The sequence below is a fragment of the Ambystoma mexicanum genome, chromosome 7p (genome assembly GCF_040938575.1).
Source record: "Ambystoma mexicanum isolate Mex_15411 chromosome 7p, UKY_AmexF1_1, whole genome shotgun sequence".
Lineage (NCBI taxonomy): Eukaryota > Metazoa > Chordata > Amphibia > Caudata > Ambystomatidae > Ambystoma > Ambystoma mexicanum.
Window position 1 is genome coordinate 513,940,585 of NC_090939.1, and position 12,947 is coordinate 513,953,531.

A 12,947-nucleotide genomic window follows, 5' to 3' on the forward strand; every position below is an offset into this window, starting at 1 on the left:
TCCTTTGTGGTATGCTGTCTGGTTCAACAGAATTATATTTGCACCCTCAGCCCAGTTGCACAACTCTTCAAGGAGTATCCCGGGATTTATTTTGGCTGGGGCGTCGAGCATCCCCAAAATAAGGTAGTTGCCAAGATCCGCAGGTGAACCTTTCTTTAACACCCCCAGTGCAAGAGCTACCCCCAAATCTCCTATTTTATTTCCAGGCACGGGTTGAGCATCCATCATCCAGGTAAGGCTCAGCCATCCCCCTTTTTTGCCCCCCTAAGGCATTTTTAGTCTTTTTAAGGCATTCTCTGCGCCATCGCTGCTCGCTCCTCTTGCTGCCTCCTTGCCCTCCCTGCTTCACCCAGCCACTGCATCCACCCCTTGCTGATTGGCCCATTCATTTCTAGGAAGCACCTCTTCACTGGCAGAGTAGGGCATGCTTACCCGCGCAGCCCTCCACTTAGGGCAACAAGGCAAAGTGCAGCTCCCGACTAAGTAACTCCACTCATGTTTGCTCATGTTCACCTGGGACGCTTGCGCCGACTACATACAGCGACTGATAAGGTCAGTGTTGTGTGGGCAGGGAGTACAACCACTACTGTACTCCAGTAAAACCCCACCACTCTTACTACCTTAATACCTTTATACCTACATGCACCTAGCCTAACTGCGTAACTGGTATTGACTGTACTGCCAAAATGTAATTCAGGTGGCTCTTCATTTCATTGCCAAAGTAAATCTGAGTGTTTTTCCATTGTACTGCCAAAGTTAAATTCAAGTTGTTTTGCATCTAGCCCAAATCCCAAGTGGTAAACCCCCTCCCTCAAAGCTCTCAAAACCCTCAAGCATCACATACAGTGATTTTGGGGGCCCAACCCTACCCCACAAAAAAAAACGGCCTTCGCAAGACTGAACAGAGCATACTTGTCTGAAATCAAGAAAGCCACAAAAAAACCACCATGGAAAGAGTATCTCCAACTCCAACAATCCATGCAGGTACTACCACAACGTCTGAGGGGAATTCAAGTCTGCTAGCTGTCTACCCCCAACACGAAACCTGTCTGCAATAACCTATCCAACCACTTACATAACACTGCACTTGAAAGACATCACATCATCACCACAAAACTAGCCCTTATCTCTTCCTCCACCTCGTCTCCTCTCAAACCCAACCCTCTGCTCAACCTCCCTACCAGCCCTTTCTCAATTCACACCTATTTCCCAGTCCGATTCGTACAATCTACGAACACTAAGCCGACCCTTATGTTCCCCTGGAAACCCTTGCACACCCTCTCTTCTAAAAAAATATCCTCACCCCAACCGGTGCAGGCAGTGTCGCCTTCTCAATCATCAATAACTCCCTCTCACCTGGCACCTCTCCAGAGGCCTTCAAAACCTCTCATGTCAAACCGCTACTCAAAAATCCAGCCCGACCCACTGACCCCATCAACCTACCGCCCAGTATCCAACTCATGTTTCATTGCTCAATTCATTGACTGCGGTGCATACAAGCAACTTTGCCTCTTCACAGAAACCAATAGGCTGCTCGCACCAGACCAATCAGTGTTTCAACACCTCTGTGGAATGGAATTCTCCCTGGTCTCTATCTGGGAGATCCAAAAAAGAATTGTCTGATTCAGAAGGAGGCGCTTCACTTATCCTCCTCGATCTATCCGCAGCCTTTGACACCATTGACCACACAATACTCAGGAACAGGCTCCTCACCATAGGCATCAAAGATTCTGCCCTCAATTGGATCTCCTCATTCATTTAGAATCACTCGCAAATCATTCTCCTTTCACCTTTCTCCTCCACCCCTCACCCCATCGCAAAAGGGGTGTCACAAGGAGCATCCCTTTCACTCCTCCCCTTCAACATCTACCTAAGCCCACTGCAGGCTCTCATCCGCTCTCACAACGCTACCTGCTAAAACTACGCAGGCTACACTCAGATCATTTTCAAAATTCCCAAGACTCTAGCCTCCTCCTTCCCGACCTTGCCTCTTGCGTCTTGGATATCGACCTATGCATGACAACCAACCACCTTATCTTCAGCCCGAGCAAATCAGAAATCCTAATATGCTGCATAGCTGCTCTCATTCCCCAACCTATGCCATGGCCACAGTCCCTGGGAAACCCACCTGCTGCATCCTCCTCTGTTAAAAATCTTGTATGCACCATGGACACAGACCTCTCTCACCAAACACATCAACTCTGTATCCAGAACCTGCCACTTCCACTTACACATTGTAAATCGAATCTTTTCCTATCTCACCTACCCTCAAAGAGTCTCTGCAATGAAGGCCATTATCACCTTCTGCCTAGGCTACGCCAATTCCCTCTATCTCTGCGCCCAAGCACGCCAGCGAAGGAAAATCCAATAAATCCAAAACTCAGCAGCCAGACTGCTCCTTGCCCTCTCACCCAGAAAATATATCACCCCTGCCCTCAGAATACTACACTGGCTCTCTATTACCCTAAAAGTGCCTTTCAAAGCCATGTGCATCACACACCAAGCTCTCCATAATACGGGACCAGAGCTGGTGCAGAAAAAAATCATCCACTACCAACCCCCCCAGAAACCTCTGATCATACTTGGCTCTCCTCCTCGCTAATGCCCCTTATCACTCCACTAGAGTTGGTGGTTCGGCCTTCACTATCCTAGTTCCCACCATCTGGAACACTCTCCCTCTGCATATCTGCTGCACTCAGGACTACCTTTCCTTAAAAAAAGTCCTAAAAAATGGCTATTTCGCGCTTTGTCCTGAAACCTTTCACAAACCTCCACATTCACCACCATGCGGCGCTGACCATTTTTGCAGCGGCTCTGAGCTCACCACATCTGTCGGTGCCAGCCGTTATTGCAGCGGTCCAGTCTTCACACACTATCAAATACTAATAATGACCTTGGATTTCACCAATACCAAATTTAGTGTCCGACATTCAACTATGGAATCATAGTTACACCCTATAGGTGGCATATCAGAGACAGATCAAAATGAATACATAAAAAGGCAGAACATATCTTTACTTCTTCCATTAGAGCCTGCATTTTCGAAAAAATACATTTTAATTTCTAAATTCATCAAATCTCCAACATGTTTTTGTGAGAAACGAATCTGAGAGGGAACGGGTGGGAGTGTGGCTAAAAGCAAAACACATTTTTGCTGAATTCTCAGAACACCCTCTACAGATGTTCAGAGATAGAAGCAAATATGTTAATCTCCTTTAATTGCCCATTGACTCACCTTTAGGTAGAGCAGGCTGAGCAAAGGATTAAAGAACTCAAGGTCTATGCAGGAGTATTCATATACATAATAAGAATTTAATTACTAAACCACTATGCAAATTATGAAGTGGTGAAGGGAGAAATACCCCCAGAATGGTTCCACAGTACATTCCTAGTTGAAAGAGTATTCCCTCATTGGAGAATGGGCCTTAGGCTGTCCTTCTGAGACAAGGGACATGGTATGGCCGCAAGTGCACTGGGTACACTGAGTTCATCCACGGTAAGTTGTGTATTGATGGTGTGCAGGGTGAGGGAAATTGATTATAGGCAGTGCCACATCCTGGCTTCTTCACCAGGACTATTGAGAGACCAAGGAGCCAGAGCAACAAAAACCAAGGCTCTGATGAAGAGAGAAGGGAAAGGTGCCACCTGAGGATACACACGCTGCCAAGTGTGTACCAAAACAATTAAGGTCTCAGGTGCATCCTTAAAGCATGCTTTCTCAGCCTGATCTCCCCAAAAAGTCTGGTCCAGTGATACAGGCAGATCGCTACTCCTCTTGAGATGTGCGATGGGGACACAACATCCGTGGCTTTATTGTGGAACACCATGACACTTGATGCTCCTCAGGTTGGTAGTACCTGGTCTCCAATGATCAGCATCACACTCCAGTAGCTATGACAGTGCAACATGCTGCTGTTTCATACAGCATTGGTGCACAATCTTCCCTCCAGCAAGCAACACACCAGCTCTTAGTAGGGACTCTCCTCTATAAATGCAACCACATTACTAGCACACAACTGGACTTCATGCTGGAATGAGGCTAAGCGATTTGTGCATTTCATTTGCAAGTATACCTATCCATCAACATGCCCTTTTCAGTTCATATATACATCCTCTTTTATTAATACAAATAACACATCTGGTTTTAATATAGCACTTCATGGACGATTCCTCCTGCTTTTAAATGCTGTAATAACAGCTATCATCACCCAATTTAATAGTACTCAATGTATCAACCTCGGGAGGAAGAAACTGAAAGCCATCCCTGCCATGAATCCACTATGCAAATTACAGGCTGACCCCATCTCTGAGGAGAACACCTCATTGCACCAACTAGAGGTTAGGGGCTTTACGAAGCCCACAGTAGTTGGCTACTCAAATCCCAATGAAAACCTCTCTGGTATCCAAAACATCAACAGTGCGTCTACTAGAGAATCACCCCACAACAGTATCGTTGCGGTTGGCCTTCTTCAAATAGGACCAATTGCCTTTTGATGGATGGGCCCCAGAGTAGACTAGCTTCAAGCATGCTAGTCACTTGCATTATCCCAGTGAGGGATACACTGCAAGCACTAACCAGCCTCGCCAGGCACCTTTGAATAAGAACAACCAGGATCTGAGCTCAAGAGATCTTCTCCCCGGATTAGGTCATCACAGGCACTCATATCCCAAATTATTAAGCCCTGAGCCTCTCTTATAATTCCGATAAACTATGTTTTAGGAGTTAAGTGCTGATAGGAGGAATGCTTTGCAAATAACGGCACAATATAAAAACGTATAATAATGATAATAATAATGTTGCTGGAACTGATCCTTTCACCACTCTGCATGTACTGTGACAGTGAAGACTACCATAGATACCAGTCAACTCTGCTGCGTCTAAGGTCAAATATTTTTGGAGGATAATTCAATAGAAGTCAGTGGAGATGTATTTTTTTTTAGCCGGGAAAACGTTATCCCGGAGGGAGAGCCCACTGAAGTTTGCTGAAAGGTGGAAAATGGGCTAGTTGAGGGTGACAATGCCAAAATGAGCGGGAGCCAAAAATAAAATAAAACACAGAAAGAAAGAAAGGTTAGCATGAAGTCAGAGGGGTTTATTTTCCATGAGCAAGTAGAGTCAATGAATTGTGTAAAAGCCACACGGCCTTGTGGCTTTTTCTCCATTCATTTACGCTACGGCTCATATTCAATAATGTGTATGGCAGAGAGGAGGAGGGAACGCAACATACTTTTCTGCTGCTCCCTTCCTCTACGCCATACAAATGCTACAGCACCTGTGTCGGCATGGATTTTCCTGATGCTGGAGATCCTAGCAGGCAGACGCTACAGGGATCCATTGTACACTATGCCTGCCATGGCAGGGAGCTTGTACAATTACAGTTAAACTCTCCGCAACATGCTTTCATGTCTGGAAGGGTTTAATTTTCGCATTGTACCAAGTTGAAATGAAACCCTCCCCAACGTGCGAGCCTGTTGGGAGGGTTTCAGTTCATTTGTGAGTGTTGCTGTCCTGCGAGCACGGCAAGCAGCGCTCACAAACAAAAGAAAACACTTCCTGGCATGCCAGCATGACAGGCAGCATTAACTTACTTTGCACTGCAGAGTGCAAATGTGAAGGGCAAAAGGCGGCGTACACGCTTGTAGGCCACCGCCTTTTGCCCTTTACATTTGCACCCCTCAGTGCAAAGGGCGAAAATGTTTTGGCGGGGAGCAGTCTACATTGTGCAAACGTAAAGACTCTCTGCTGGCAAATTACTCCATTGAAAATGAGCTCTAGAATGTTTTAAATGATGGAAAATCCCAAAGCTTCTCCATTTGATTTGGCAGAAAAATGCAGAGACCCATTAAAAGCTATTGAAACTAACTTTCAGCAGCTTTTCGCACATCTGTGACATGTTCAGTCTGACTCCCTGCGTGGGGCGGGATACATGCTGGGAAATCCATCCTGCGGAAATTCACTTGTACCTCCACCTGCATCAGCATTTTGATGCAGCTGGAGAGGAAGCGACCTCTGTGCCTGTTTTCCTTTACATCTACATAGAGCTGGTGGAATCCATAGGGACCTGCAGTAATGAAAAACATGTCCGCCGCCATTAACTGACATCAACCGTGCACGCTTGCACGCATTCAGCAGATGTACGAGGCTCTCTGGATTCACTGCATGGTGCATTGTTAGGAGCAGGGACCCGGGTTTCCGTGCATCACACTGCATGGTGCAGTCAATGTTCCCAATCCCTCCGAAAGATCCTGCACTACAGTAATGGTCTCTCTGATATATTCCCTGCAAGCTACAAATGCTGATAGAAACAGAGGGGAATGAACACTGCAGCACGTGCCGCAGCAGCCAAAATGGTCACGTGTTTTCTAGGTGTTAAATAAACACATTGTTTGCAAGGAGTGACTTGCAGTAAACTGGAAGAATATACAGTAAGACCAATATATGTACAAGAAATCCAAATAAGCAATACAACAAATAGTAATGTGAACTAATACAAATGCACTTACATCTCCCTATGTCATGCCAATGTTCCCACAAAAGCATCCGCATAGGTGACCAAAGACCAAATGATACAGATTGACTATATTTATTTGGTTAGAAGTGTTTGTTAGATGTCAGGTTTGTAGAATGTTGATATTAATGAGTGCTGTCTGTTTTTTCTTGCTGAATATGTAGATTGTGAAATGATGAACTTGTGTGTGGGGTGCATTTAAAGGCCACAAACAGAAGTCCCTTTCACATATATAGCAGCCATTTAAACACTGCAACCAAAAACAGCATGGCTTTTGCTTTCCCTGTCACATGAATGGCAGGAATGTAAACACTGCAACAAAAACGGCCTGCCTTGTTATTTTGTTGTTCATGAAAAATTAAAGAACCATGGTGAGAGGGGCTTACCTAGCATTATCAATAGACAAGCAGCAGTTTAAATCAGAAAAGAAGGAGGAATCAAAGAATCCTCTGACATGAAAAACAGGATTTTTAAACATTGGAAGCAAAAACGGCCTGTACATGTGTTTGCAAATTAAAACAGCTTTAAAAAGCCACCATGGAAAAAGATATCACTGCTCACAGAACAATGTCAGGAAAGCAGAAGTTGAAGAGACAGTTACTTCAGGAAACACCTGTTCTGGCTGGGTGCAGACATTTCACAATGAAAAGCCCCACTCCATCCGGATGTCACACCTCCCATCTAGTAACCCCGCAATAAAATGTGATGCTGCTGAAGGTGTCAAAATTCCCTATTCTGCAGACTGGCTGGCAGGAAAGGAGGGACTTCAAAAGAAGGCCATCCTTGGCTGAAGCATGACTTAAAGGTGTGAATCCTTGTTGCACTAACTTCAAAGAGACTCATACAAATCTCTGTTCACAGGCTGACCCAGGGGAACAGATGGCTGTGGGGAATGTAGCAGTAATCCCATTTGCTGACAGAAACATTCATCATTTAATATAAAAGATTATTTCTTTTTTAGGCATTTTACACAGCAATCAGATTTAGGAATAATTTCATTTTCTTGCCATTTTTCATGTAATTTGCATGCAGTTTTGCTGGTATAAAATGCCTCTACCTGTGACTCTGGGAAGTGGAACGGCCAGTTAGACTAGGTTTCTGGCTGATCTGGACATGTTACAAATATGAGAGTGGGTGAAAAGGTGGAAAATGAGATTAGGAATATGCTTGATAATTTACATATTCATAACTGTTGTATATTTTATGAAAACGACAAAAATGTGACACATGGCCATGCTACATTGTAAGGATTTGGCAGTCGGCATATCTAATTCCCCATGATCAGCTAAAATAGAATATATGTTTCATATTGCAGTTGCTAGTATAATTATGAAGCTGTGAGACATAACTTGTTTTTGCCAAAAAGTTATAAGGAGAACAAAGGATGATGACAAAAGGAAAAAGGCAGACGGTGCTCCCAACCCCTAAACCAATCCTGATGGGGGGCGGCGAGAGAGAGGGTAACTGTTCAATCCTGGTGGCAGGGATTATTGCAGGGTACTGCCTCTAAATTGTAAAATTACTGATGTCATTTCTGCTATATAAGGAAGACTGTACTAGGACTCAGGACAGACAGGCACACCAAAACCAGGGAGACAGAAAAGGAGGAGGGAGAGAAGGCTGCTGAAAATTACCATCTTTGAGAGTGGAGTGACCAGACCCCTGCCCTATCTTTCCAAAGTATCCTGAGATGCAGTTGGCTTGTTTGTCGGTGTATATTAGCCTATCCTCTTTGGCAAACCCCTCATTTGTTTGTATAAATCCTTAGTATTTTTGTAAGCAAATCAATGAATTGCCCCATTGAATTTCACAGGATCAGGATTGGTGGCATACCCAACAATTGTTTTCCCAGTGTTCTTGTTAATTGTTATAGTTATTAAAGTATTGCCCAAAATAATTAATCCCCTTGTGAGCTGAAAACCAAATTTGTCCCTGTGTTTATATTATGCCCTGCTACATGAATTTTCATTTGCCAGTGTCATTCCTTTTTGCATCTGTTATCCTGAATCAACACCGATTTTATTTTTTGAGCTAAACCCTTTCCCAGAGCCTACCTGTCACTGTAAGCTTCAGTATAAACACATTTCCATTTGCCACTGTATTTTGCCTTTGCCTTTGCTATCTCCCAAAAACCGAGTTTCCTACGCTATTTCTATTTTCCCTGGTGTGCTGATTAGTATTCTCTGAAACTCTGCCTGTCTCCTGAGTGTAAGCAGTATACATTTTCTTCTATTCTGTCACCTAGCAGTTGTGAGAAATAATAAAAACTCCATTCTTCCATTTTGCTCCAAAAATTGATTTTCCCTTGCTTTGCTTGCTCCCCATATTGTGGTGGTGGGCTTCACCCCAAAACCGATTTCCCCCCTATATTCCTACTCCTTGCCACTGCTTTCAATTCAAAGAAACCAAGTCAAATAGATGTTTGAGGTTGAGTGTTGCAGGGGGGAGTGCTTAACTGTAGGTGCTGTCACTTTGTGTGGAATTGTTATTTTCCTGTTTCGTCATTAAAACAAGAGTCAGTGTAACTGTATATTTCTACCTGGTTTCTCTAGATAGGGTATTGCATTTGTGTTGCCACAATTTTGGTGGCTGTTGCATTTTGATTATCCTCATTTACATTGAATAATAAATTAATAACATATCTTGCTAATACACACCAGCATGGTTCCTAGTCCATTGTGACATAGGGTGCTGGTGAAGGTTGGGTGTGAGACAGGTTGGAGGCCTCCTCAAAAGAATCTGTACTATACTAATAATAAAAAGTGTTTTATTGTGTGCCACGTTCACTATGGGGAAGGAGTTCCCTGGCTGGTGTGTGCTGAGTAATAAACCGTCACATGTGGAATATTTGCAACAATGTGGTCAGGGACCAACGCCACCCAGGTTATTGATGATGCCCTCCACATCCTGAGCAAACAATACCCTGCCTTCTCATCCTATTCGACTTCTCTGATGCTTTTGATACTGTTGATCATGAATCCCTCCTCAGTATTCACACCAATGTCTTAGGTTTCAGTGCAACATTCCTGCACTGCTTTGCCTCCTATCTCTCCAACAGACACCAATTTTACCAGAGGATCCCAACATTATCCAGTGGAGTTCCCATGATGTCTGGGTCATCTTCGTCCTCCCTACTGTGTGAGGAATTCTTCACCAACACTGATGTCATGCAGCGTTACCTAAAGATCAATTGCCTCAATTACATCCATCAACTCAAGCAGTAAATCCTCATGTAAGCTTGGATATTAAGTGCCTTCCAGAACCTCAACTAGACAATGATCACATATATTCTACTACGAAAGTCCATCAAACATGCCCAGGTCCAGTACTGTCAGGTGGAAATGAAGCCCGTTGCAAATCATCTCGACTTTACCTTTAAGTGTGACCTCACTTTCAAAATGTACAGTGACACAGTCTTGCAAACAGCATGGTACCAGCTCGGCACTTCTCCAAAATCCAAGCCCTTGATTACAATGCTGAGTTTCATCGCAGTCATCTAAGCACTAGTACTCTCCCACGTGGTTGGTGGCAACACCCAACTGGAAGGAGTCCTAGATGCCACTTTGGCCCCTCTGAAAGCAGTACAACACTATGCTGCATGCTTCATCAGAGGACTAAGAAAATTCAACTACACCACTTCGGTCCACGTGGAGCTGCACTGGCAAGCTCTTTAAGCACATACCTTGTTCAAGACAGCGTACATCATCTACAATGCAGACAGAAGCGAAACAGCACTCTACCTACTGGAACAGCTCACGATCTCCAAATGTCAACACACTACCAGAAGCCATGGCATTGCCAGACTGGAAACAAAGGACTACAAGAGGAACAATCTAAGAAATAGGCATTTTCCTGCTATGCATCTTTGTCTGCAGATCAGACTGAACACCTACATCTTATACTTCATGAAAACCTGAAGACCGCACACTTCTAAGATCATCTTGCCAATCGCTGATTGTTCCACTTAACCCTACTTCTCTACCTACCCGCTGGAGCACCTTGCCTCTGTTCCCTCTCTCTATAAAGGCCTACATTATGCCTGTAACTGCTAGGCTAGCACACTATGCACAGAGCCTAGCTTGTGCTGTTGGTGCAAGGTACAGACTTTATAAATTTTTGCATACATACAGGCAATATTTAAAGGGACTGTGCAAATGTTAGCAGCGCTTTTCATGTGAAAATCAGAACATGTCTGTGGTTGGGTTTCTCTTATTATGTATAAATCCACCTTTGTGTGTCCAATCCTTTGACTCATAGGTCCCCTATGGTCATGTTTCAGTTGGCACATGTACAGTAAATGCCCGTATATAATATGAGAAGACTTATTTTAATTTCAATATAGTTTTTCTGATCATCCAAATCCCTATATATATATATTCTATTTGCCAGCAATGAGCCAGATTAGCCTATACTCTTTGAGAATACTGTGTGGAAACATGCTTGCCAGATGTCTGGAAGTTAGAAGGCAGAATAGAGACAGCCCTGATGAAGGCTTCAACAATGGCAATAGGTGAGATGTCATAAGAGGCAAGGCTGGAGGATCTGAATATGTGTAGTTTGGAAAAGAGGACTGTGATATAATGGCTGTTTCACATAGCTGAGATGTATTATAGAGGTGACTTTATATCAGAGAAGGCTTAGTTCACTAACTGCATAATGGAAAGTATGGCACGGAAGAGGCACTAAAGCAGCAAACGCCTATATATCCATAGATGACTATCACAGTTGACTGCTAACATTGCAGGCAGGATCGGACTGGCCCATAGGGCAATAGGACCACGGCCGAACGAAATATACAAAATGGTGGTGTGGGGCCGTTTTTTTGGTCAAAGTGGCCTGCTTGTTTGGCCAATGTGGGCCAGTTTGATGAGTTGCTTTGCTATGACACTAATAGTTTTAACCAGTGTTGCTGAATACATTTTCTAAGAAATGCAGTTTGCATCACATTTTATTAAACATCTCCCACTTGGGTACTATTCAAACAATGTCACACAAGGAATGACTAGCCATTTACACATGTGGGCCCCTTTTTCATTGGTGCCCGAGACAGTGTTATGGCCCAGTCCGACCCTGATTGCAGGCTCCTAAAATGCTTTGCTGGCATGAATTTGTAACAATCTGTTCCTTTGCTCTCATTTGAAATTAACAGATAGGTCTGAATCTCAGATTATAATAATTTTTCTGGATATTTTGACTGCTGGCTCCGTAATCGTAATCAAGACTGGAACATTGTCTACTTCGTCCAGTATATTTTTCAAGAGGTCTGCAGCCCAGCATTTCATTATCCCCAAAGACTTGGAATGAAGACCAAAGCCCTGCGTGTCCCCTTCATTAAGTTTGCTAAGAAATCCCGCGTGATGCGAGTGGTGCTTTACGGCTTTGCCGTCTAAGGGGGTCATTCATGGAATTTCGCACAGCGTATTCATGGATTTTAGCCTCCAAAACCAGCCGTGGCGCAGAGTGGTGCAGCGACCCTGCAGCAGCGCCAGTTACGCCCCCAAGAACGCCCTCGCGCAAGGAAAATCCATCAAAAGTCCCAATTCAGCGCATAGGGCTGCGCTAACCCTGGACGAGTTTACAGGGCTGCCAAACAGCAAACGACAAGTGGGGAACGTGTATTTCAGGGGTGCGCGGGAAGTTCCACACTTGATTGTGCTGGGTACGTGTATTTCAGGGGTGCGCGGGAAGTTTCACACGCGATTGTGCCGGGTACATGTATTTCAGGAGTGCGCGAGAAGTTTCACACGCGATTGTGCTGGGTACGTGTATTTCAGGGGTGCGCGGGAAGTGCCACACGTGATTTCAGCAGGGTACGTGCATTTCGGGGTGAGCGGGAAGTTCCACACGTGATTGGGCTGGGTACGTGTATTTCAGGGGTGCGCGGGAAGTTTCACATGCGATTGTGCTGGGTACGTGTATTTCACGGGTGCGCGGGAAGTTTCACACGCGATTATGCCGGGTATGTGTATTTCAGGGGTGCACAGGAAGTTTCACACGCGATTGTGCTGGGTACATGTATTTCATGGGTGCGGGGGAAGTTTCACACGCGAATGTGCTGGGTACGTGTATTTCAGGGGTGCGGGGGAAGTGGCACATGCGATTTCAGCAGGGTATGTGCATTTCGTGGTGCGTGGGAAGTTCCACATGCGATTGGGCTGGGTACGTGTATTTCAGGGGTGCGCGGGAAGTGCCACACGCAATTGTGCCGGGTACGTGTATTTCAGGGGTGCGCGGGAAGTTCCACATGCTATTGGGCTGGGTACGTGTATTTCAGGAGTGCGTGGGAAGTTTCACACGCGACTGTGCCGGGTACGTGTATTTCATGGGTGCGCGGGAAGTTTCACACGCGAATGTGCTGGGTACGTGTATTTCACGGGTGCGCGGGAAGTGGCACATGCGATTTCAGCAGGGTACGTGAATTTCGTGGTGCGCGGGAAG